The sequence below is a fragment of the Ctenocephalides felis genome, unplaced genomic scaffold, assembly GCF_003426905.1.
Source record: "Ctenocephalides felis isolate EL2017-DRISC unplaced genomic scaffold, ASM342690v1 CF-g0.4_SCAFFOLD_01170, whole genome shotgun sequence".
Taxonomy (NCBI): Eukaryota; Metazoa; Arthropoda; class Insecta; order Siphonaptera; family Pulicidae; genus Ctenocephalides; species Ctenocephalides felis.
The window spans coordinates 48677806-48704691 of NW_020537324.1; the positions used below are offsets into that span (position 1 = coordinate 48677806).

At 29.6% G+C, this 26886-nt stretch overlaps 1 protein-coding gene and 12 non-coding genes across 13 annotated transcripts in view; 12 read left to right on the top strand and 1 right to left on the bottom strand.

The window, feature by feature from the left end:
* Positions 1-26886, bottom strand: part of LOC113367338 — a 125249-nt gene that overhangs the window by 32815 nt on the left and 65548 nt on the right. The gene's annotated exons all lie outside the window — the stretch shown is intronic.
* On the top strand, positions 7284-7365 carry Trnal-uag. Its single transcript has one exon. It is a non-coding gene; the product is annotated as a tRNA-Leu (tRNA).
* Positions 7437-7518, top strand: Trnal-aag. Its single transcript has one exon. It is a non-coding gene; the product is annotated as a tRNA-Leu (tRNA).
* On the top strand, positions 7590-7671 carry Trnal-uag. Its single transcript has one exon. It is a non-coding gene; the product is annotated as a tRNA-Leu (tRNA).
* On the top strand, positions 7743-7824 carry Trnal-aag. Its single transcript has one exon. It is a non-coding gene; the product is annotated as a tRNA-Leu (tRNA).
* Positions 7896-7977, top strand: Trnal-uag. The gene has a single exon. It is a non-coding gene; the product is annotated as a tRNA-Leu (tRNA).
* Trnal-uag lies at positions 8049-8130 on the top strand. Its single transcript has one exon. It is a non-coding gene; the product is annotated as a tRNA-Leu (tRNA).
* Trnal-aag lies at positions 8202-8283 on the top strand. The gene has a single exon. It is a non-coding gene; the product is annotated as a tRNA-Leu (tRNA).
* Positions 8355-8436, top strand: Trnal-uag. Its single transcript has one exon. It is a non-coding gene; the product is annotated as a tRNA-Leu (tRNA).
* On the top strand, positions 8508-8589 carry Trnal-uag. Its single transcript has one exon. It is a non-coding gene; the product is annotated as a tRNA-Leu (tRNA).
* Trnal-aag lies at positions 8661-8742 on the top strand. The gene has a single exon. It is a non-coding gene; the product is annotated as a tRNA-Leu (tRNA).
* On the top strand, positions 8814-8895 carry Trnal-uag. Its single transcript has one exon. It is a non-coding gene; the product is annotated as a tRNA-Leu (tRNA).
* Trnal-aag lies at positions 8967-9048 on the top strand. Its single transcript has one exon. It is a non-coding gene; the product is annotated as a tRNA-Leu (tRNA).

A 26886-nucleotide genomic window follows, 5' to 3' on the forward strand; every position in this document is an offset into this window, starting at 1 on the left:
TATTATAATAAGCATGAATCATATATACACAAATATGGAGTGTTCAGTATCAATCTTCAACAGTATTTCCATTTGATTCTAATCCAAGGGGGCCTTCATTGATCACATGATCAATTTTTTAGTGATTTTTGGACCCCTCTTCTCCACCTACATCACGTGTATCTTTAGTTACGTACAATTTGCGAAAAATCGTACAATTTTTGTGTTTTTTTTTTTTAAATATAGGTAAAAAATAAATACACATGATATCTTACTAGGCCCTCTCTTCCTCGTAATTTTTTGTCAAGCCTTCCCCCTCCTCCTCCTAAAAGCCACATCTGATTATTGAAAGCCTCCTAACATAAATACTTCTACAATAGCTACAATAGCTTCTTTCATATTAACGGATATACAACAATATAGGTAATATGTTAACCTAATAATGTTGGCGATTCACACTATGTTAATGATGATAATGACTCGATTTTTTATATTTTCTGGATTTGAAAAATAGGTTTTACTTAAAATATTTTCTTAAAACATAATAATAAACCATACCGGAATTATTGTTTTTTAGTCAGTTTTTTCTATTCACTTTTCTGTCGATCTGGACATTTAGATATACTTATTAGAGCAACATAAATTTCATGTTTCGTGCAAAAAATAAATTGAAGCAATTTTTGTTGTTTAATCTTTATAAATATTCTGTATATGTACATTATTCCTATATACTTCTTAAATGATTAATTGCAAGATTTTACAAATCTTAAAAAGCCAGTAAATTAAAAAAAAACAAAAAAACATGTTTTAAACTCAACTTTGTAACAAAATTGTTGCATTAGTTGGGAAGATAGAGCTTGTTGTAATAGTTATTTTTTAAAATTATTGTTGCTTGAGATGCACTAATAATATTTCTACGCAATAAAGATGAATATATGTTCTATTCTACCCATAATTATTTTTCTACCGAATCAAGTAAAAATAATCCATATCTATTATTTATTATTCCATAATTAATCACTGTTTACAAAAAGTGCTGTGCTAACTTATCCCGTATTTGGCGCTAGTTGTAACATATACCGATGCAAGTAGTAACGACAAAAAACGACTTTAACACCTATGATAATTTTTTGCTCATTTTTGAGAATTAACATATTATAAGTAGGTATGTAATTCTTTTATTATATTTACGTAACCATTAATTGATATAAATAACATATCTAATGTCTATTATAATACATTTTACATGTGCATACCCAGTTTTGTGACCAGACAAGAGCATTCTTGCATGTTACAACCAGGCCCGGTCCTGGGGTACTTAGCGCCTGCATGCAACTTTTTTTCTGGCGCCCCCCCCCTATTAATTTTAACTTAACACTTAACAGTTTATCATTAAAATTATATAAATATTTACAATTTTTTTTAAATTAATTTTTGATTATTCTGGATTTAGTACACAAAAAATTAGATATAATTTGAAAGCGTATAAAATACATTGATTTGAAATTTATTTAGAAAATCGAGGCGATTCGCGGGTTTATTATAATCAAATATTTTTAAATTTTTGTGCAATATGAATATTTGGTTTTGAAACATTGTACTGATTGAGCAAATCATGCCAAGAGAGCTAAAAAACTAGCTTTTCATTTTCAATCATAACACTCGTATTTCATGTTGAATTTTTGTAATTCTAATTTTATTTAATTTTTCATTATTTACAATATCCAAATTTGCGTCATAAACTTCTCCTTATTGATATCGTAAGACCCGAATTATAATCGTCCTTGCTTTTCCGTCATATTCAGAGTATCAGATTGCTTCAATTGTGATTGTGATCAATTGTTAACGTATATTAACAGATTGTCCAAAAATCAGTAAAAAAGGCAAAGAAATGTGTAATTTCTTGAACTATATTAAAAAAAAACTAATTATATTTGAAATTTATTATTTCTGCATAGTTAATAATTATTAAATTTAGAGTATAGACACCACTAGATATAAAAAAAGCCTTAAGATTGTCGTTCCAAAGTAAATTTTGCTTTTATTTTTCATATTTGTTCCATTTCCATAACCCTAACCACGCATGCCTTCAACATTCAAAGTTCATCAGATGAGAAACATTTGCAAAAAAACAAAAGTTACATGCCATTTTCTAAGCACAGACTCCCCATTCTTCATTTTTCCGAATATAATTTGTTTATATTTTTTAAAAAGTTCCTTTTCAACTAAATCAGCTCGCAATTTTTCGTCAATAATGCCCAATAATTAATTTAATCTTTCGCAGGTTTGCGCTTACGGGATTGAACACTGGATAATTTCTTTTTTGATTCCATGGTAACTTCAAATAAAGCAAAAATCGAATAAGTAGATTAATTAATGAACAGAGCTGTTATTTACTAATTTACAGAGTTATTAATGGGTTAATTGTTTCTACTGATATTACATTACAAAATAAATATGCTTTTTGTGTCTCCGTATCCCTAGTTAAGTTAGATTGTTTGTTATAAATTATTAAGTATCCTAGATTTTATATAAATAATAAAAAATATAAATATATTATAAATTTAATTTCCGAAACTCGTTTTGGCGCCCCCTAAGGCGTGCGCCCGCATTTTTTGCATGCATCGCATGCAAGGCAGGACCGGCCCTGTACAACTATCCCCAAGGTGTTGTTTCAACTAACCCCATGTCTGAACTTTTTATATTAATCAAGGTACCTATTTAAACAATATAAAAATTACCAAAATTGTATTACATTATCAAAGATTGATAAATTTGAAACGCAATAATATATATACAATTTAAAATTAATTGATAATAATAACGCAAACCGAAATTTTATGATAGTTTAGTTTTATATTACCTGTTAAATATTTCGCATCTGCACAATTCTGTTAACTGCGTCAGTCTGCTCTACATGAGCAATGACAATATTCAGGAGGATTTACACGGCCAATCAAGCCAAAAAAATATTTCAATATTGTTTAATGTTTTTTTTTCAATTGGCCTCGCTTACTTATAATTATTATTAGAGCATTTAGCCACCTACAACATTTCATTTTTTCTTTATATTTTATATCATGTTTATATATTCTACTACACTATCTTGCATATATATTCTATACTATTTTTTGTATGTATATCTTATTCTATCTTTGTTCTTCTGACTGATTTCTTAATTCTTTTTTTTTTCTAAATATGATCTTTCTGAATTCTAATCTTATTTCTATTCTAATTTTTTATTCAAATTCAACTCAAGTTAATTCTGATCTTCTCCAATTCTAATTTTTCCTTCTTTCTACTTATTTCTAATTTAATTATTCAAATTCAATTCGACAATTCTAATTATATTTAATTTCAAATTAACTATTTTCAAATTCTACTTAATTCTTTTTCTATACAATTTCTAATCAACAATTCAACTTCATACTTTTCATCTAATTGCCAAGAATCGATCCAAGGAGTTTAATGTTTTATTGAAAATTTTATTTTGTAGGTCTATAATTAATATATTTATTTAATTATTTATTTATTCATAAGCAAGCCGTAATCAATAATAATAGATATTATTTCAGGCTCTTGTCAAGCTTATTCATAGTTAATATTAAAAGAATAGTAATTTTATAATAATCATAGTAGCTGCACGAATTTCGCTTCTGAAAAAAAAGAGCTGAAAAAAAGCATTCGAACATTAAATACAATGTTCATCATCAAGTTCATTATATTAAAGTCTATTTGACCACCAGTCAAGCTCAAAATTCTTGCACAAGGTTGAAAGTTATACTCATTTAAAACCGTAAAAAATTTAAATTAATAAAATAGCAATAAAAAAATGAAAAAAAAATAATGGTTGTACAGGCGATCAAATGGTCAGACTACATAGATACAGGATAAGGATTAGGCAAGAAAATAGTTATTGAATTCAAATTGAGAAAATTCAGTAATGTCATAAAAAGCTATGTCTTCAAAAAGTTTAACTAGGGAAGCATGAAATTTTTTGCTGTCTAAGTTTCGGATATTGAGTGGAAGTTTATTCATAAGCTGAATACCTAGACCGTCGATCGTATTGAAAGAGCTGACTAATTTATATGTACGCGCCTTAATAGGTTTGTGTCTAGTGTTGTAATAAATTTCAAAAATTGGGAAAAATTCGAGGTTTGTTGAAATTCGTAAAGATCACATCAAAATCTAAAAAATCACCAATTTTCAAAACTTCCGGAAAACTTTTAAGGTAACAGTTTTTTTGCACCAAATGACTGGGCTATATAAGAATTTAGAATGTTGCGTAAAGCCATGAACTACAAAATTATATTCGTCAAAATTCAACTTTCAGAAAATAAATTCAACAATTAATTACGAAGAAAAGGCCTTACCAAGTAATAAGAAAGTATACAGTACGAATACAAACTTGTATCTTTCGAGTTTCGCAAAAATGTGGATAATTTTTTTTAACATTTCAGCTAATTCCAAAGAAACGTGCCGGCCGACCGTTTTACAAAACATACAAAACTAAACATCTCTCCTTAGCGAGTTTCATCGAATGGCATTTAGAGTTTTGAAATCGATGCAACCATTTTAGAGAAAACATCAGCAAAAAGTCAATTTTTGACTTGATTACTTTTTCTAATTTTGTTGTGAAACGATTCAGAATAACTTGAAACATCGAGAACATATAAACTTTTTTTAAGGTAATATATGTATAGGGTAATACAGTGATTCCCAAAGTGGGCGCCAGCGCCCCCTTGGGGGCGTTGCGGCGATTCGGGGGGGCGGTGATGGGCTTTGGTCTATTTAAGGGGCGATGCTTAGTTGTAAGGGGCGTTTAAAGCACAAAACTAAAAAAATAATATAATATTAATATTATATATAAATAAATGATTAAAATTAACACTGAATTATACAAAGATAATATTTTATTTGAAGTTATTCAAACATATCTGCATAGGTGTATTAGTAAGTAAATCAGTTTTAAAACTATGCACCGCCAAATCTTGTTTCGCAAAAGGTTTAATGAAAAGAATGGTTCATATGTTTCTTTATATGTCGATAATTTGTATAACTTTTCAAAGCGTGTCACTTTATCAAATTTTGTAAGGGATTCTTTAAGAGCTTTTTTGTAAGAAAATCTGTAAGATTGGCGAATATATGATCATTATTTGTCGTGCTATTAATTATATTTCTTTGATAACTACCCGTAACTGTCCATCTGAATGCTGCGTTTTGTAAAATAGATTTTTCGGGGCCTAGTATAATTCTTTCGTTACCTAAAATTTCAAAAAACGTATCAACACCTATCAACATATCTACTTCGCGCGGAATATTTAAGTGTGAATCCAAAAGTTTTAATCCATTAGGAAGATTTAGTTCAGCAATTTGGATTTGCTGAAGCACAAAGGCATTTATATTTTTTTATTTTTTGCAAATGTACCATCTTCATTAAATATTTCTAAAATTGTAAAATTATTCGATTTCGTTGAAATTCCAACAACACCGTGGAGCTTAAGGCTCCTGGATTGAGATTTAACGCGTAATGTTTGGAATAGCGATTTTGATATTGTATTAATTTCCAAGTCTAAATCTACTATTGCTTGAATTTTAACGCGACTCCCTTTATTACTTTTTGCAAATAAATTTACCGTAGATACGAGCGCACCCCCCGTCATTTCTTCTCCCTAAAATTAAAATTATAATCAAAATACATCGATTGGCTTCTAAATTTTTGAAATCGGTTTATGCGCTTTTAAGCAAACATCGTTGAATGTTGTAATTTTGACAATCGCCATAAAAACGATACTAATTTTTGCAAACTTTGACGAATTTTCAAAATTTAACGACTTGTCGTAGGACCGTAATATTTTAGTATGATCTATAAGCTGTGGTATCTACCCTCAAAAAAAACATAAAAAATGTCTAAAAAATTACTACTGCTTATTAATTACTACTACTTATATTAATAAAAACACTTTATTACAAGAAAACGGCCCGGCCGATCTTTACCAAAAACTAATCAGGTCAATATCCAACCAATATCTTTCGAACGGTTTTTGAATTTTCAAAATAGATTCAGAATTGCGGGCTAAAACGTGGACTAAAATTTTTTCACTTTTCTTCTATTTATAAAGAAGTGTCGATTTACGGCAAAAAATCTGTTCACGCACACACACATACACGCACACCTACTTTTTCCAAATGTTGGTCTCATTCGATTCAGAATGGTTTGAAACGTCGAGAAAACATAAAATTAGCGAGTCGAATTTTTTGATGATAACAAACTTCTCCTTCGGAAAGTTTGTAAGGGGGGCGCTGAGTAACATTTTTTTCTGGAAAGGGGGCGGTAGGTGAAATAAGTTTGGGAATCACTGGGGTAATATATAATTTATAAGTAAAGCAAATATTGAATTGACATTCATGATTATATTATGCCTTTAGTGAGTAATTTTAATTCTTTACAAGATTTTTATTATTTATTTAATATTTTTATTAGTCCTATAATAATCCTGTCTTTATTGTGCATATTAAGTTTTATAATTCCTTTCTTACAATATATTTGCAAACTATAAATATTGAAATGGATACAAGATCTCTTTATCGCCATCATAAGACGAAAATAATTATTTCGTAGATAACGCAATAACAGATAATGAGGTTCTTATATGCCGTCTGGACAATCTCAAATAAGACATTTACGATTTTGTAATCGCCTTTTAATATCTTTTGGCGACATCAGTTCACAGGCTGATAACTTACAGACAGTGAAATATAATTCCTACAAAGATAAATATAATCGTATTCGTAACTTATTTTTAACGAGTAAATTTCGAGAAAAATTAAGGATTGATATAGAATATTAAATATGTTCAAAATCTTCAGTTTATTATCATACTATACTTCGTTCTGCAGAGCTTTGGCAAAATAGTAAAAACTTAGCAAAAATGAAAATTTTTATATATCTTTACGTTTCAAAAGTTTTTGAATATTTTGGCATTCCTTAGAAAAAGTGGATGTATGTGTGTGCGCGTGTGTGTGCGGATACAATTTTTTGTCGACGATTTTCGTCGGCAACACCAATCAACCGATTTGAATAATTCAGAAAACATTCGGTTAGTATTGTTAAGGAGACGTGCTGATTAGTTTTTGGCAAAGGCAGGTTTAGCCGTTCCGAAAATTCGGGGCAAAAAGTGCCAAAAATGGTAACAAAGTTTTTAAAAGAACGGAGCGTCAATCCCACCGCTGCCATATCTTATGTCATACTAGCTTAGTTGATACATCTACAATCAAATATTAAGAACACGAATTAAATGCTAGGTAGCGTGGCCGAGCGGTCTAAGGCGCTGGTTTTAGGCACCAGTCTCTTCGGAGGCGTGGGTTCGAATCCCACCGCTGCCATATCTTATTATGTTATACTAGCCTCGTCGATACAGAGATAATCAAATATTAAGAATAAATGCTAAATATGAGGTAGCGTGGCCGAGCGGTTTATGGCGCTGGTTTAAGGCACCAGTCTCTTCGGAGGCGTGGGTTCGAATCCCACCGCTGCGATATCTTATTATGTTATACTAGCCTCGTCGATACAGAGATAATCAAATATTAAGAACATAAGTTAAATGCTAGGTAGCGTGGCCGAGCGGTCTAAGACGCTGGTTTTAGGCACCAGTCTCTTTGGAGGCGTGGGTTCGAATCCCACCGCTGTCATATCTTATTATGTTTTACTAGCCTCGTCGATACAGAGAAAATAAAATATTAAGAACAAGTGCTAAATATGAGGTAGCGTGGCCGAGCGGTCTAAGGCTCTGGTTTAAGGCACCAGTCTCTTCGGAGGCGTGGGTTCGAATCCCACCGCTGCCATGTCTTATTATTTTATACTAGCCTCGTCGATACAGAGATAATCAAATATTAAGAATAAATGCTAAATATGAGGTAGCGTGGCCGAGCGGTCTAAGGCGCTGGTTTTAGACACCAGTCTCTTCGGAGGCGTGGATTCGAATCCCACCGCTGTCATATCTTATTATGTTTTACTAGCCTCGTCGATACAGAGATAATCAAATATTAAGAACATGAATTAAATGCTAGGTAGCGTGGCCGAGCGGTCTAAGACGCTGGTTTTAGGCACCAGTCTCTTTGGAGGCGTGGGTTCGAATCCCACCGCTGTCATATCTTATTATGTTTTACTAGCCTCGTCGATACAGAGAAAATCAAATATTAAGAACAAGTGCTAAATATGAGGTAGCGTGGCCGAGCGGTCTAAGGCTCTGGTTTAAGGCACCAGTCTCTTCGGAGGCATGGGTTCGAATCCCACCGCTGCCATGTCTTATTATTTTATACTAGCCTCGTCGATACAGAGATAATCAAATATTAAGAATAAATGCTAAATATGAGGTAGCGTGGCCGAGCGGTCTAAGGCGCTGGTTTTAGACACCAGTCTCTTCGGAGGCGTGGATTCGAATCCCACCGCTGTCATATCTTATTATGTTTTACTAGCCTCGTCGATACAGAGATAATCAAATATTAAGAACATGAATTAAATGCTAGGTAGCGTGGCCGAGCGGTCTAAGACGCTGGTTTTAGGCACCAGTCTCTTTGGAGGCGTGGGTTCGAATCCCACCGCTGTCATATCTTATTATGTTTTACTAGCCTCGTCGATACAGAGAAAATCAAATATTAAGAACAAGTGCTAAATATGAGGTAGCGTGGCCCAGCGGTCTAAGGCGCTGGTTTAAGGCACCAGTCTCTTCGGAGGCGTGGGTTCGAATCCCACCGCTGCCATATATTATTATGTTATACTAGCCTCGTCGATACAGAGATAATCAAATATTAAGAACATTTGCTAAATATGAGGTAGCGTGGCCGAGCGGTCTAAGGCGCTGGTTTTAGGCACCAGTCTCTTTGGAGGCGTGGGTTCGAATCCCACCGCTGTCATATCTTATTATGTTTTACTAGCCTCGTCGATACAGAGAAAATCAAATATTAAGAACAAGTGCTAAATATGAGGTAGCGTGGCCCAGCGGTCTAAGGCGCTGGTTTAAGGCACCAGTCTCTTCGGAGGCGTGGGTTCGAATCCCACCGCTGCCATATATTATTATGTTATACTAGCCTCGTCGATACAGAGATAATCAAATATTAAGAACATTTGCTAAATATGAGGTAGCGTGGCCGAGCGGTCTAAGGCGCTGGTTTTAGGCACCAGTCTCTTTGGAGGCGTGGGTTTGAATCCCATAAATAATTTTATTATGTATTTATTTGTGCAAGACTAGATGTGGCAGATATAATCAATTTCATTATGTACTACTTTGTACACGACTAGTTGTAGCAGATATAATCTTTTATTAAGTAAAAAAACTTTAATAATTCAAAAAATCTTTTACTTGTTTTGACAAGATGAAGAACTTTTAAAGTTCTTCATCTTGTCTTTAACTTTTTAAAGATTAAATTTTTGGGAAGGTAGGTCCAGTGGTTAGACTCTCAATAAAAATCAGTTAAAAAATGTCATTTGGCGTTCAGAAATGTTTCTTGGACATATGTACATCAAACCATCAGATATTTTATAGAGATTTTAATAATGTGTACACATTTTGTGTAATTTTTTTTAAGTTTGTACCAAGATTTTTAATTACGGTAGGGGAAGTTTCAGCAATTTACTTTAAGGCACGATGCCATGCACCCCACGAGTTTTGCATTTACGTTAAAACTTAACATGGCGATGGAGTTAATGATCTAAAGTCTAAAGAAACATCCTAAAATATTAGAGGCCTACGAAAAATGGTTGATTTATAAAAAAATCATTAAAATTTGAAATAATGAGCTGCGCTTTTAGGTTATACAATCTTAGGTTTATGTACTATTATTAATAAACTTTTACATATATTATAAGTAAAAAAGGCAATATAAGTATATCATCGCAGATAAAGAAGACACAATAAAGGCGTAGCATATTTTAAAATAATAATTTTGGTTCCGATAATATTTTATGTAGACTATAAATCAGTTTGAAAGATATCCATTAGAAATAATATTTAATGAAAACAATTTCTTAGTATTCTAAATAAACAGTTGAAAAATTCATCTTAATAGTTTATAATAAGTCGATCATTTATAAACGCCATAAGGCAAAATGCCAATTGCAGGTAGTTGCAACATTTTTTGAATTAGGCATCGTATGTTCAACTAATTGAATTAATATCGTTTTCATGATGATCAATTTTGGGAATAGTTTTCTATGTGATCAAAAAGTAGGTGCAATAATATTCTTATGAAAATAATTCTGCAGAAGCTTTGAATACTATACTAATATATTGAATTCAAATCCAATATAATAATATAGTTTTCTGAAGTCATTAAATTTCTTACTTTCAATTATCCACCAACCATAGTTTATTGAAAATAAGAAAAGTGTTTTTATTGACTGTTCTAAACGTTTTGTCTCCTTATACAATTTTTTAAAATTGCTTTATTTTCTTAAGAAATATGAAACATACCTTTTAAATTACCATTTTGCCTCTTATATTGGCAAACCCTGATGTAAATTATGAAGAAAAACAAATATAAGAAAAAATGACTAGAATATCCAATCCAAAACAATAGAATCAAAGAGATGCACAAAAAATCCTAAGTGAACGAGTTGCAAACGCATCTTATTCATATTAGACTGTCGTATTTCAGACAGATAAAATAAATAAATAATAATCTATAACAGTAATTAGTAGCAATTTGCATATCTTTCTGAACAAGGAAATGATTTACATACAATAGCTGTGAAACTTCACTATCTCACATACGTTTAATGATTTTTTAAAATTTATAATTGCTAGGTATAGCGTATTAGTAGCAGTTTCACATTATCTATTTTAGAACAGGTACTATTATCATTCATTCCTATATTATTATAGCAATTACCTATAGTAAAAAGCATAGTATATAGATACAAATGAAAATGATTATGACTTATCATAGGACTCATTACAATTTGTTACGTGAAACACTGAAAGGTTAAAGTAGTAAATATTGATTTATATTATTAATGTAAACATTATAAATATAATTTTATATATTATACTCTTCAGAATTTTTACTATACATTTGAATTATTTCTATAATTTTCTATTATCTATTAGTAACAAATTCTATGGTTGTATTTTTTCCATAGTTTTATATTTTAATTTATCGGTTTATAACAAGGGCGAGCAACCTTTTTAGCCCACGGGCCAATTTACATTTTCAAATTTTTTGGCGGGCCGTAATTTATATATATACCAGCTGACCCGGCAAACGTTTAGCCACAGGAAATATTTTTAGAAAATCATTAGTATTAGAAATGACTTCTTCAAATATTTATATATTCAGAATACCAATTCTGAATGTAAATACTAACATTCATATTGTAATTATGTTGTATTCTGAAAAAAAAATCCAGTTTCCTCTCAAAAACAGTTTTATCTCCTGATTTTAAAATTAAATTTCTAATTTTTTTGCTGAAATAGCTCCTTTTGTGAGACATTCGAAAACTATGTACTTCTTATGTACATCGGGAAATATTTGTACAATAGGCTTGCAAATCAGCTAGTTTTATCGGAGGTAACCATTTCGTTGCCATTTTTAAAATGTTGCAGCGGATGATGTGGATAAAGTTTAAGCTTTTTTATAAGCTCAGAAAAATCTTGATCGAATTTCAATTAAAAACGTTCACAAAAAAGGCGATAATAGTTAGTTGATCAATTACTGAGCTATACAAAAAATGTTCATTATAAAATAATAAAAATTTGGAGTTGTATGTAGTTTTCCATTTTGCATAAAAAAATTAAAATAAAGAACAAAATTTAAAAAAAATTGTTACGGTACAAGCCATGATGAAAATAAATTGTTTTTTTTTTTTAATAAAATTGAAGCTTTTTCATAAACTCTGATAAAAGTCTGATCTAAATTTAAGTCAAAAGATTTATTGACTGAGTGCGGGAATAATGTATTTGCAACAAAATTACAAAATTGCCACAAGAAGAGAACAAAAATATAAAATTGAACAAAGTATATATTTTATATAATAAGTGTTTATAAATATTAATATAAAATGAAAACAAATAATATTTAAAAGAAAAACAATTTTACTTGATACCTTTAATAAAAAAAATGGCACTGCATTTTTTACATAAGTTGGTCAATATCAGCCGTTTTTTTAGATTTTGTTCTTTATTTTAATTTTTTTAATGCGGAACGTAGCAACGCGTATGCAGCTTTGACATGTTTTACTCAGTTTTGATAGGTGCTAATTTTCTATGAATTTTATGGTTGAAATTAACACAGGTCCACAAAAAAGAGTTGTCTGAATTGGGTGTGTGACATATATATGTCTTCCAATGTACCTTTTACCGCTGAAGATAAATCTATAGTCAAAATTGGGGCACAAAAAATTGAAAAACATTTAAAAACTGGCACAATCTTTGTTCTAGATTTTTTTCTGAATGAATTAATTATTTTCCAGCGACTTTTCTTTTGTGGACTTGTGTAATTGTTCGCGCACATATGAACTTCCAAAAAAGAATTTGAATCGTAATTTGATTTACCTTTTTTTCAACAGCGAAAATTTCTCAGGGCTGACATAAGATTTATAAAAAAAATTCGATGTTCACTGAAAAAATGAATTTTTTAAATCTGTATTATTTTGCATGTTAAATGACGAAGAAAACATTTACATGAAAACAGCTGTCTTGTTAGCTTTGAACATTTAGAATCACAATTAAAATTTGTTCATATTTTCTTTTTTTCAATATGAAAAGTGAAACACAAGATTCTGCAAAAGATATTCTGTATTACTAAAATGACGAAAGAACTATAATTATTATTTCATATCCAAAAACAATTGTAATTCGCTATTTGATTCGTCTACTCCTTAAAGCATTGCATCACTATGGAGATAACGTACTTTATTGAAAATCGACATGTTCACGAACTAAATTGCCAGAAAGTCTTTAAATTTACGATAATTTAACCCTTGCGACTTTATAAGATTTACTTATTTAAATATTTTAAATTTAGAAATGCGTTGTTGCTATGTTCTCGGACAAGTTCTCATTTTTTTTGCAATATTGAAGCTTGTTAAACAATATGTAAATAAATTAATATATATTTTATCAGGAAATTCTATTTCCTAGAACAACAGTTTTTACCAGAATTTGACTGACGAAAAAATTAGCTTTTACAGCCGTATTTGATAAAATATCTAGAAAAATAATCTGTTGTTGAGAAATGCTTGGCGGGCCGCAGAAAAACACTCGGCGGGCCGCATGCGGCCCGCGGGCCGCGGGTTGCTCATCCTTGGTTTATAATAAACCCTTTCGTTAAAGTTTCAAGAAGTATACTTCTATAATATCTCAACAAAGCGAAAACTAATATTATATTGTAAAACTCTTAACAAAGCTCTAATAATATGAAAGAAAAAAACACAATACAAATACAAGTAAATAAAAAAAACTTTGCATTGCTTTTGCAAGTGCCATCAATAAGACTCTATAAAGCTATGATTTGAAAAATGATTTCGTAAAATCAAAATGTAATTATTATTGGCCTTCAAAATTGAAATTTTCATCAATATTTTCTTGTACAAATTAAAAATTAAATTTATAATAGTTGAATTCAATATTCTCATGAATGACTGTTATCATCCTTTCATTACGTATTTTATATCAATGTGTAAAATTAAATTGAACACGCGTGTGAATTGCAAGTATGTAAGTAATTAATATTTCCCGAGAGAAAAAATGAACTACGTGAAGAAATTTGTTGAACTCTTTTTTAATATATTCTATATTCAAGTTTTCTAGATATTTTATGCATAAAAGTCAAAGTATTTTATGTTAATTTAATTGTGCATTTTAGCCATGGAAGGGGTTGTACTGCTATGCAATTAATACATTCATGCTTTAGATTTACGATTCAAGTATTTTCTACAAATAACTTTATCTCACGACATAAAATTTCAATTCGATTTTTCTAATGAAATGTTATTCGACATTACAGACTGTAATTTACGTTTCGTTTATCAAAAATGTTAATGACAATAATGATCGAAAAAAGCGCAATTTAACAGCAAAGTGCAAAAAATTACTCATTAAATACTCTGCATTGAAAATTTAATAATGTCATCACAACTAAAGAAGAACATCTATTGGGTTGCATTCTAATATAAAATACATCAAAACTGATAGGACAATCACTGGGATGACTTCTACAATAAAATTCCTCAATCTCACTATTTAGTGAGATTGAGGAAAAGTATCATCACAATAGCTTATAGAACTCGTTGTAATTGTTGTTCAACGAAAATAAGAAACGTTTCTTATAAAGATAATCAAGGTTAATCTGAAAAATATATTGTTTCAAGAATTTTAATTATTTGCTTGAAGAATGACATTTGATAATGCCTTATATAATCTTGATATGCGAGCATTTATTGTATCAAAACACATTATTATTCAGTTTTGAAAGAATTAATAACATTGTAAGAATAGAAGCCGTATGTTATTAAAATTTTGCAATTTGGTTTGAGTAACCTGACGCTATGATTCTCAGCAATTATTTTACTATAAATAATATTTTTGAATACTGAAATATTTGTTGCCGCACTTTTAGTTTGAGATTAATTGAAAAATAAAGCTGTTGGTTATGGCATATTTGAGATGAAATGTTAAATATTTATATTATGGGTCCGATTCTGCCGCATAACAGGCAAATGTTATGGCAAGGCCATGTTATGGTCCAAGTTCCTTACTGAATACTGTCAAAATGCTATGTATTTGCTGTGCATTCAGGCGTTTTACACTTAAACTGCAACGTCACTCTTATGTTATAAAGCCGAGTCAAAAAGGCTATGTTATCTAACATCGTTTTTTGACATTTATGCGGTTTCTAGGTTAGGTTTTCTATCTGACAATCTGAGAAATACGCCTGACTGCCCAACAACCCCATGGCTATTTTCAATATTTAGAACGAATTTGTATGGAAAGTTCTTCATAACATAGCCTTGTCATAACATTTGTCTGTTATGCAGTGAAATCGGTCCCTATATCTTCATAAACATATGTGTTTGAATATACAGACAGATGTAAAATTTTACATTTTAATTAATACAACTTTAATAATAACTAAATTAAATAATATTTTGAACTCTTGATAGTTCATTTCATCATACTATTAATTATTTATTTATTTTCTTAAGGGGGGCGATACATGTAACAAGAAAAAAAAAATCGATTTTTTTTTCATAAATCGTTACAATAACATCTCAAAAATATGCCTGTAAATATTCAAAACAAATTATCATTATTTATATAATAAAAACTCATTTAAGTGCCACGCCTCAACTCGACGCTTGAGTGCTATTGTACTCTTATCTGTTTCTGTGTCAAAACTTTAAACGCGTTTTTCTCAAAACGACATTTTTGAAATTTGCGGGCGGGATAACTCAAAAAGTTCTCAACCGATTCCAATGAAATTTTGCACACATCTACTTTACAGTAATAGCTTCTAGTTAAACCTCAAACATTTCAAAAAATGTTTCAAAAATTAACCCTTTTACCAAAAAAAACCATTGAAAAAAAGGTGAAAAATCGAACTTTTTTTTTCTAAGGTGTGCCAATTTACGATTTTGTGACTTTTTTAATTTTTTTTTGGTTTAACTAGAAGATATATGTTTTATGAACACGTACAAACTAATTTTTTTAAATTCAGATCACCGTACGAAAAGTGAGAACGCCCGCAAATTGATGGCGTTTTCCGAGAGGGTCTTGGCAGATTTATTTTTACGGCAGCCATTTAAAAAAAAAAATTAAAAAAATTTTTTTTTTGTGTATTTTAATATATAACTAGCTGTAAGTGGAATTCTGTCTTGAGGCAATTTTGGCATCGTGCCTTAAGGCAAATTGCTGGAACTTCCCGCACCGTAACGAAATGTTCGAGGAATACTGAATGTTTTCAAATAGATTATTATAAATATTGTAACATTGTGTAATATTTATAAGAATTATATAAACCGAATTGCAGAGTTGAAATTATTTGTAAAGTATATTAGAACTATAGTCAGAATTAAAAATAAAATCTGAAATATTTTCGATATACAAAATACTAAAAAAAAAAAAAAAAAAAAAAAAAAAAAAATTTGAACAAAAATTTTTTTTTTAAATCAATTATTTTGTTAAGACAAGCAGAAACTTCTTTGAATCATTTAAATCGGACGCTTAGTTCTCTCAAAAACTGCCATTTTTTACATATTTAGCTCCGTATCTTCAAAATGGCTGGGCCTGCCTTTGCCAAAAACTAATAAACACTTCTCCCAATCATTACTAATTGAATGTTTTTTAGATCATTCAAATCGGATACTCCGTTCTCTCAAAAATTTGATTTCTATTTTCTGCACTCTTTGCTCCGTATCTCCGAAACGGCTGGACCTGCCTTTGCCAAAAACTAATCAGCTCTTTTCCGTATCAATAGGAATCGAATGTTTTTTGAACCATTCAAATCGGTTGATCCGTGCGCCCTGAAACGTGACTGGAAATTTGTATCCATACATACATACACACACACACCCACACACACATCCATTTTTTCTGAGGTATGCCAAAACGTTCAGAAACCTTCAAAACGTCGAGAAATGTAAAAATTTTCAATTCCGATTTTCGGCCCATTACAATAACTTACCCTACGGGAAGTTAATAAATAACCCTAAAAAAGTTCAAAAAGATTCAATCATTCCTTCCCAGTTTAAAAAGTCCTCAAAAAATGGTAAAAATTAAGGCGATTACATGTATCGCCCCCCTTAAATTAAATACCAATCGAGTGGACTTATACTTTTGGACCCTTTAAATTTTAGTTTTTATTACATTATCAAGTTTTAGAAGGTTTTGAAAGTTAAAAATATTTTAATTTTTTTTATAAAATTTGAAATTATTTAACCCTTTGCCCTCAAATTAAATTTGTAGAAGCGTATCGTACTACTTCGAATTATATTAGGTCTAACAAGTAGCAGTTACGGTAAGTTTATAACATTCAAAAAGTTTGAACATTTGAAAAATGAATATTATGAAAATAGTGAAATTTTTGAGAAAATGTAGATATAAAGTGTAGTTTAACAAACGTCAAACAAACACTAGTCATTTTTTCAAACTTTTATGAATTTTTAAAATTACGGCCCTCTTGTCTTAGGGCCGTAATATTTTAGTATGTTGTATAAGACTATGATATCTATCGTCAAACAAGTTTTCATGAAAATCGTCGAAAAAAAATCAACCTTTAATTACAAGAAAACGGTCTGGCCGATTTTTACAAAGAACTTTACAAGCAATAATCAGCATGACTCCCAACCAATATCTATTGAATTTTTAAAATCGGTTCAGGATTATGACATATCATTCAGCTGATATATTATTCAACTAAAACGTGGACGAAAAATTTTACACCTTTTTGCAAATTACAGAGATAAATAATGAGCACTAAGCATTGAGATACATCGAATGGCTTTCAAATTTTTGAAATCGGTTTAGGCGTTTTTGAAAAATCGTCGACGAAAGTAAAAAATCGGCCTATATACATACTTTTTCCAAAATTCGATCAGAATTGCTCGAAACGTCGAGAAAAAAAGCAAATTATACATCAAGAAAATATAAAATTAGCAAAATAAACTTTTTTTCGGGAAGTTAAGAAAATATAATTAATACACGTAAATTCGTAAATAACTTCGTAATAAATTAATTTCTATGAAAAATTTCTAAAGGTATAAAAATTGTTGCGCCGCCTATGTTATCCAACCATCCAGATAATTATTAGTAGTAGAATGTAGTAATTCAATGAAAATGAAAGAGACAACTAGGAATGATATTCAAGAACATGTGAAAGATTACAATTCTTGATAAACCTTCGAATCCCCTTTGTGCCAGAATGGGTCAGAGCATAGTATGAGAATATGTGGACGGAAAGAATGAGCTAATATCAATTGAAAGTATATTAGTTGGAAAGAGACGCTTATAAAACATATGCAAAGGTAAATATAGTAGGCGGTGAGCTGGTAAACACTTTTATTTGCCACGCACTTAATATTTTAATCTCATGTCTTATAATATCATGTCAACTGAACTTTAATACCTATGAGGCGTTTTGTTCTATGTGTTGTTTCTTCTTATTCAACTTTTTAAATTATTTTTTAACTTCCCGTAGGGTAAGTTATTGTAATGGGCCGAAAATCGGAATTGAAAATTTTTACATTTCTCGACGTTTTGAAGGTTTCTGAACGTTTTGGCATACCTCAGAAAAAATGGATGTGTGTGTGGGTGTGTGTGTGTATGTATGTATGGATACAAATTTCCAGTCACGTTTCAGGGCGCACGGATCAACCGATTTGAATGGTTCAAAAAACATTCGATTCCTATTGATACGGAAAAGAGCTGATTAGTTTTTGGCAAAGGCAGGTCCAGCCGTTTCGGAGATACGGAGCAAAGAGTGCAGAAAATAGAAATCAAATTTTTGAGAGAACGGAGTATCCGATTTGAATGATCTAAAAAACATTCAATTAGTAATGATTGGGAGAAGTGTTTATTAGTTTTTGGCAAAGGCAGGCCCAGCCATTTTGAAGATACGGAGCTAAATATGTAAAAAATGGCAGTTTTTGAGAGAACTAAGCGTCCGATTTAAATGATTCAAAGAACTTTCTGCTTGTCTTAACAAAATAATTGATTTTGTAAAAAAAAATTTGTTCCATTTTTTTTTTTTTTTTTTTTTTTTTTTTAGTTTTTTGTATATCGAAAATATTTCAGATTTTATTTTTAATTCTGACTATAGTTCTAATATACTTTACAAATAATTTCAACTCTGCAATTCAGTTTATATAATTCTTATAAATATTACACAATGTTACAATATTTATAATAATCTATTTGAAAACATTCAGTATTCCTCGAACATTTCGTTACGGTACGGGAAGTTCCAGCAATTTGCCTTAAGGCACGATGCCATAATTGCCTCAAGACAGAATTCCACTTACAGCTAGTTAAAACTATTATTAGTGTATTAAGTTTAGTTTTGTTTGTTTGGCTTTTATCATGGTTTGATTAGCTGAATGATGATACACATCAAGCGTCAAAACGTATAATTTATAATTAATGTTGTTCTTTTTAGTCAAGCCGAAATGGGGTGATTGAAATGACCTCAACTATCTAGAAAAAAAAAATAGAAAAAAAATTATCTCGAGTTGTTTGAAAATTACGAACTTTTAAGTGCAACTTACAGCTTTGGTGAAATTCCAGCCGTTTCGGAGATACGGAGCAAAGAGGACCACAATCAATAACAAAAACACAATTGCCTCAGTTTTTAAGAATTAAGACTTGTTGTTAAACTATGTACTTAAAATTTTCAAAATCGGTCAAATTTGAGAAGCCCCTACTTTAGTAAAAAAATGTACTAAAATTTGTTTACAAGTTTCATCAAAGGTTGGCGCATTTAATCAGGATTGCAAAATGGTAAAATAATTGACAATTTTATTATTGTAAAATTTTCGAGTAAAAAAATGACATGATTTTAATCACACGATCAGTTCAAATTTTTCTCGCTCGCACGTTGAAGGATGCCGTTCACAATTTAACATTTATTAACCCTTTCGACTCAGATGTCGCCGGCGGCAAAGTTCATATGAGTTCAGGAATTCTCGAGTAGAAAGGGTTAATCTGTTATCAAGCTATAGTGAAATCCATTTTCACTTGAAACTATAAATGACAATATTCATGAGTTAAAAGAAATTCTGGCATTTCTGCATTCAGTTAAAAATAAATTGCTCGTTGGGTTACCATCTAAAAATACGAAGTAAGGAGAAGTTTCAGCCCAGCAGCTCATAGGACATAAGATTCTGATTATTATTAAAATATGAGAAAAATTAAAAACAAGTTAATAATACATAATTACAGTCAGAATCATTCTAATAAAAAATTTCAATTATAATCCAGTCAACTATGGGTTGGTTTAAAAGCATTATCATAATAGCTTTATATATAATAAAAATGTAATAAATAAAAATAGAAAATAGCTATAAAATATTAATAAAATTACTGCATTTTGTAAATTCGTCAGAAAGATTAATTTAGAACAAAAATAACTGTTTCTGGCATTTCTGCAATAAATTAAAAGTATATTATGAAATATATAAAATATCGACAGAACAAGTCTAAACACACTTTCCTAATTATCATCACAACAGCTACATATATAATAACTATATGTATGAAATGAATATAGAATATAACTTGCATTCAAAATAAACACTGAATTACGCAAATTTAATCTATATTTTTAAGTGTCAACATAAATGATATCATTACTAAAACATGGTCCTTTAAGGGGGTATTCTAGTGTAGAAATTCAAAAAAATCGATTTTTTTTTATTTCATATTTTCAAAGTGTAACTATCTAAGAATATGGGTACGTGAAGGGTTTTGAAAATTTGAATTATTTTCGGAGATATAGGCATTTTACTGACTCGGACTCCATACTGGTTTGGCTTCGTGCAAAACTTTAAATGCGTTTTCCTCAGAACAGACTTTTTCGGTACTGTTGACACGATTTCTCGAGTTTTAATCGACCGATTCACTTATTTGGATTATTCCAAAATCCCAATTTTTACTATTTTTAAAAAATTCGAGGAACTCAAAAAAACAGTAAAAAAACACTTTTTTTCAAACAATCGCCAATTTGTAAAAAAAAATCTTTTTACTCATCGCTAGTTCGAGCGATTGCGACATCATTGTATATTAATAATCTTATTATTTTTTGCATTTCCGATGGCTAGAAGGGTTGAAGTCGTGTCAAGACTGAGGTGCCAATTTTTTGAGACCACCCACTTCATCAGCTGCCAGTTTTTACAATTTTCAACTTTTTTATTTTTTAATTTTTATTTTGTATTTTAATAATATTAATAAACAAGTTGTGAAAAATGAATAGTAAAAACATTTATTGCTTTCTTTTACGATGACCTAAAATTCATCGCTCTACACTAGAATACCCCCTTAAATTTTAAAGCTTTATGCTATCTTACTATTCAATTAATAAACAATGCCAATATTAATTCAAACTAACATATATTCAATAGCCTAGTAAATTCTAAGCACGTGTTAAATTATGTTTCTTTCAGTCATACTTTTTTTTAATACTAACAAACATTTTCACGAGAATTACCCTTAGATATCGCAATATGTATTATTAATTTATCAAGATTAATAAATTACCTCTAGGTGTTATCCGTTAAATTAAGTTAATTATTAATACATGTTAAATTATATTTTTCATAGCAAACCTCCTAACCGTCAAACTTTTCTACAAAAATTACCACCAGATGTCGCACTATGGTCAACTGTCCCCGTGTGTGTACAACGCACACAAAACAAAAGAGTCGCGCGTATTTCATTTCAAGAAACTTAGGTTAGTTCTTTGCTGTTTGTCAGTAACTATGGTTACTTTGAGGCGCGCATGCTCCAACTATTTCAAAATATTAACGAAAATTTGACCGAAATCGTCGTGTTCAAGTGCTGTTAGTGGATATTTTATATATTTATATGAATATTTAATGGTGACTTGTTTTTATGAATAATTGATAAATGGATGGTGTAGTGTAGTTCTGCCAGTGAATTAAGTTTTTTGTGGTTATTGATTGTATTATGGATACCAAATATATTAATACTTGAAGGGTGAGTACAAGCTAGTGTGGTAATTTCTAATTAATAATTCATGTTGTATTGACAAGATTAGATCCTTCACATAAATATCACAAATGTTTAAGAAAATGCTTTTATAAACTTTTATAAATTCCTCTTCGATGTACAATATTAATTGTTAGTAACCAATTATTAGTAACGCGCCATATGGTAAATTAATGTCAGTTTTCTGAATTGGTGAATAGTCCTACCAAAATGAAATGTTATATAACAAGAGACAGAATTTTTGTGAATTAATGCCAGTGGTGTTATGGGAATTCTAAGCAAATTTAAAAGCAATGTTTCTATACAAGATTATATTAAATTCACTTTATTATACAGTTTTTAATCATGTAAAACAAGCCCTTTTTTGTTGACTATATATGCAAGTACACAAACCAAAATATCATTTTAGTATTATATTACTATACTTTAGTATTATATTACTTATTAAATTAAAATAAAACTATCTAATAAATATAATTTCAAGAGCATTTATTAGAAACCAAATTAAGTGTTTAAATGTACATGATAAATTGTTAAAATTTATTATACGCATTTACATTTTGAATCGAATTTTTTGCGTTTTTTTCCCTCTAATTAAATTTAAAGTATTTTATAAATATTACCAATTTAATGTTGTTTATATCTTTTTGTTTTAAGAGTTTCATTGATTGAAACTGCATTTGCATTTCTTCTATAAAAAAAACAGTAGTATTGATATACCATCGACATGGAGCAAAAATTATACCTTTTTTTTATTTAAAAAAATATGAGTTTATTATTACCCAAAAGTATCATACTCTAACAATTATTACAAATAATGTTATACATTTTTTCTTAATCAACAGTATATAATATATTATATGAAATACATATATTATATATAATGATACCTTTAACATATTATTAAATATTTTTAAATTATTTTCACTATAATATACACTAGAAGGCTAAAAACAAACACGCCACTTTTTCTAATTGATTTGTAATTAATACTAAATTTACTTCTTAATTTTATTAATAAAAGAATGCCTTTTTATCATTTTAATATTTTTAGCAAATGAAAAATGAACTATTGAGATGTTTTTCCAAAATGTCATTATTTTAAAACAATGTCTTTCGTACCAGTAAATTATCAAATTGGCTAATTGCTTTAGGACAGTAAAGTAATAATAATTTTTTTAACTTCCCGACTTTCATAATTTTGTGAAAAAATCCGATTTGCTAATTCTATATTTTCTAGGCGTTTTAAGTCATTCTGAATCGAATGAGAGCAAATTTAGAAAACGTATGTGTGCCTGTGTGTGTACGTGAGCAATTTTTGATTCTTCGTCGACATTTCCTCAAAAATGACTTAACCGATTTTGAAATCTTAAAAAGTTCATCTTTCAGCGACCATTGCCCTTCCTTTGTAATTAGCAGAAAAGTGCCAATTTTTTGTCCACGTTTTACCCCACATTTTTGAGTAAATTATAAGAATATAAAAACTGGTAGATATTGATTGGGAATCGCATTGATTTGTTTTTGGTAATGATCAGCCAGGCCGTTTCTTCGTAATTAATTGTTCAATTTTTTTGGGCCATTTTGATGAAACTTTGTATAACGATAGATTGTATAGTCTGAAAAAACATACTAAAATATTATAGGCCTTCGATAAGCGGTTAAATTATAAAAATTAATCAAAGTTTTTAATAACGCCGCGAACTGGAACGATTCCAATTAGAATCTGTGCCGAAGCATTCGTACGTTCTCTGATGTTTCGTTGGTAGCTACTGATTACAGTTGACGTCTGCGGCTAAATAAAAAAAAATTTTAAAACACGAAATGGGTGAAATGAAATATATTAAATAAATTATTTATTTTGTATATTAATTTAATACCTACAATCATAGATGTAATAAATATGTTTGATAACATTAATTTCTTTAATGAAAGCGAAAATGTTATTTTCTCAATTCTTATTGATTAAGTTGATTATGTACATGTATCGAAAATTTAATGCAACTTGGCTTAAGGCAAAATGCTACTTACAACTTTTTTTTTGTTATAGGATATTCTAATAAATATAGTACAGATTACTAAAATTGCTATCAATATTCATATTGATATTGATAAGTTTTATGAAATGGAAGAATTGTCTACTACAAACGCAAGCACTAAAATTAATAATTCTTTTTTATCGTTTTTAAAGTTTTTTTGGCCTCGCTTACTCTGGTTTTTAGCAACCTTCAACATTACTTTTATATACTCATATTCTGTACTGTAATCTTCAGTTTTACATTATCATCTTCATATAAATCCTAGTTTTCTTTATACTTTTCTAACTTATCTTCATTTTTCTTTACTATCCATTCATTTCATCTTCTAAGCTCTTTTTACTTCTACTATATTAATTCATCTAATTCTAATTCTCAAATTTTTAAACGTTATTCTGATTATTTTTACATATATATTCTTTATTACAATTTTTGATTCTATTATAATTCCCAATTAACTACTTAATATTTTTCAAATTGTTGATGGGGATTCGAACTCAGAACATCCAGCGTGTGAGTCGTAAGCGCAATTAAGAAAAATGCAAAAATTCAATTGACAATTGAATAAATTGCTTATATTTGCTTATATAAGTTCATAATATTTGTTTTAGTATCGAAAATAAATACCAATTATCTGAATACAAATTGCTAGCGTTCAGGTCAATTAGGTAAAAATGTCTGTTTATAAATTTACACCCAGTACTACCTGTCGCTCTTATTTACTATTGTAAAATGCAATATCAGGTTATGCAAGGTAGCATGTTTTTAATTCTGCCGACTCGAAGTTTATTCAGTCATCGTTATTTTTTTAATACGTAATAATATACATTAGTGCATTATTATGAAGCGTTATTAAAAATGACTTTTATGTGCTCTTTAATTGTATGTTATTTTGATTCAGCGTAATAATTTTTTGCATATGATGTAATAACTAATATTAGCGTACATTGTTTCTAATTTTTGAAGAGCGGGTTTAAAACTTAGAGTTATTAGAAGGCAACCCACTGGTTGTCCATACTCTTTGCGATTGAATTATTAAGTTTTATATTAGATACATTTATAATAGTGATATGATGCATATGCTGCCCCGTCTATCAATTGAAATGATATTTTAGATCTATATTCTCAAGCAAAAACTGATTATTTATTATTTAAATTTAAAAAATCTCAAGAACTATTTGTTTTCTTACTTGTAAAATTCTATAGACTATTTACTAATAAATTTAAATAAAGTATTAATTATATAGATATATTTAACACGTTATGTGCGAATTGCCTCGAAATTATCAGAATTTTTTTACATGCGTTATGGTAACTTTTTAGATTTAGTTTAATTATTTATATTTAGTTAAAAATGTATCGAAGGACCTTCATGTAAAAAATAATTTTTTTAGCAAAACTTTCTGGTGAAACACTATTCTTTGTCACACATACATGACTGACATGGCTTCGTATTTAAATAAATAAATAAAAATAATATAGATAAACATGAGTTTGAAAAACATGTTGATACTTTTTTATAAAAATTGTTAAAACATATTCCTTGTAAAAGAATTGTTATTAAACATTATTTTAAAAATGCAATTTTGAATATGTCTTATATATTTTATCTGAGTTGTCAAGACGTTCATTTGATTGCATTTCTATGTACTTTTAGATATGAATTTCTTAACTGCGTTCTGAATTTGATCAGGTGTTTTATGAAACATTCTTTTATGAATAATTAAACATGACGGGAGAAACATTCATATTATGCAAACATGCTGAGCACGTTTTATAAAAGCTGAAGATAAGAAGTTCTTGATATTTTTCTCAAGTTCATAAAGTAAAAAAATATTGTATAATAGACACTTTTCATAAATTAATAATAAAATCAATGTACTGGGTGATCAATATACCTCGGAAAAATGAATCTGTTTGTATGTGTGATTTGATTTGAATGATTCAAAAAGCATTCGATTCTTATGCTTATGGGGATTAGTGATGATTAGTTTTTGGCAAAGACGGGCCCAGCCGTTTCAGAAATAAGAAGCTAAAAGTGTCAAAAGAACAGTTTTTGGCAGAACAAAGCATCCGATCCGAATAGTTCAAAAACCATTTTGCTTTGTGAAATAACGATTAGTTTGTTGTGAAAGCATTTTTTAATTTCAAAATTTCAAAAAAGATTTTATTTATTTCCAAGATTTTTTTAATATCTAGCTAATATTCTTAAGCTCACTTATACACTTGAAATAAATTTTAACTTTTTATATATTTTATAATTTTTTTTTTTTTAACTTCCCGTAGGGTAAGTTATAGTAATCGCAAAAAAATCGAAAATGAAAATTTTTGCATTTCTCGACGTTTCAAAACCTTCTGAACATTTTGGCATACCTTATAAAAAATGGATGTATGTGTGTGTGTGTGTGTGTGTGTGTGTGTATGTATGTATGTATGTATGTATGTATGTGTGTGTATGTATGTGCGGATACAAATTTTCGTCGACGATTTCGGGAACACGGATCAACCGATTTGAATAATTCAAAAAACATTCGATTCGTATTGATAAGGAGACGTGCTGATTAGTTTTTGGCAAAGGCAGGTCTAGCCGTTCCGAAGATACGGGGCAAAAAGTGACAAGAACGGTACCTCCGTTTTTAAGAGAACGGAGCGTCCGATTTGAATAATTCAAAAAACATTTTACTTGTATTGACAAGATGTAGAATTGATCAAATTTTCATGGAGGTAGGTCTAGCGGTTTCGGAGATCTAATGAAAAAAGTAAAAAATAATGCCATTCGGCGGTTAAAAATTATCATTAGACATATGCACATCAAATTATCAGATATTTTATAGAGATTTTAACAATAAGTATATTTTTTAACTTCCCGTAGGGCAAGTTATAGTAATCGCAAAAAAATCGAAAATGAAAATTTTTATATATCTTTACGTTTCAGAGGTTTCTGAACATTTTGGCATACCTTAGAAAAAATGGATGTATGTGTGTGTGTGTGTGTGTGTGTGTGTGTGTGTGTATGTGTGTGTGTATGTGTGTGTGTATGTGTGTGTGTATGTATGTATGTGTGTGTATGTATGTGCGGATACAAATTTTCGTCGACGATTTCGGGAACACGGATCAACCGATTTGAATAATTCAAAAAACATTCGATCCGTATTGAT